Source organism: Nestor notabilis, unplaced genomic scaffold (assembly GCF_000696875.1).
Source record: "Nestor notabilis isolate BGI_N333 unplaced genomic scaffold, ASM69687v1 scaffold1364, whole genome shotgun sequence".
Lineage (NCBI taxonomy): Eukaryota > Metazoa > Chordata > Aves > Psittaciformes > Psittacidae > Nestor > Nestor notabilis.
This window is the reverse complement of record NW_009926120.1, coordinates 319,412-319,901: the sequence shown is the minus strand read 5'-3', so window position 1 is coordinate 319,901 and position 490 is coordinate 319,412. Positions and strand designations below refer to the sequence as shown.

The following is a 490-nucleotide window of genomic DNA, read 5'->3' as shown; positions in this document are numbered from 1 at the left end:
ATTCCACAGAAATGTAGGCTCTAAAGACTGGCTTCTCTGCTGGGGCCCTCCCGGCCCCCTGAGCAGCAGCCCCGGCACATGTAGGGCTGCGAGAGCCCATGTAGTATGTACTGAGCTGAGCAGGGCACATGGGGTAGAGGAGGGCATGTCAGGGGGCTTGTCTGAGCCCACAGTTGGCTCCATGTCATGGTTTGTTCAGAAGAGACATTTTACACTGGATGCTGTGAGGGCTGGAGCAGCTCTGCTCTGGAGCCACGCTGAGAGAGCTGGGCTGGGTCAGCCGGATAGGAGAAGGCTCCTTGAGGGGAGACCTTAGAGCAGCTCCAGTGCCTAAAGGGGCTCCAGGAAACCTGGAGAGGGGCTTTGGACAAGGGCCTGTAGGGACAGGCCAAGGGGAATGGCTTAAACCTGCCAGAGGGGAGATTGAGATGAGCTCTGAGGCAGAAGCTCTTCCCTGTGAGGGTGCTGAGGCGCTGGCACAGGGTGCCCA

The 490-nt window shown here is 59.2% G+C and overlaps 1 protein-coding gene across 1 annotated transcript in view; it reads left to right on the top strand.

The window, feature by feature from the left end:
* The window catches only part of DNAH9 (dynein, axonemal, heavy chain 9), a 172,874-nt gene that overhangs the window by 89,601 nt on the left and 82,783 nt on the right, over positions 1–490 (top strand). The window lies entirely within an intron of this gene.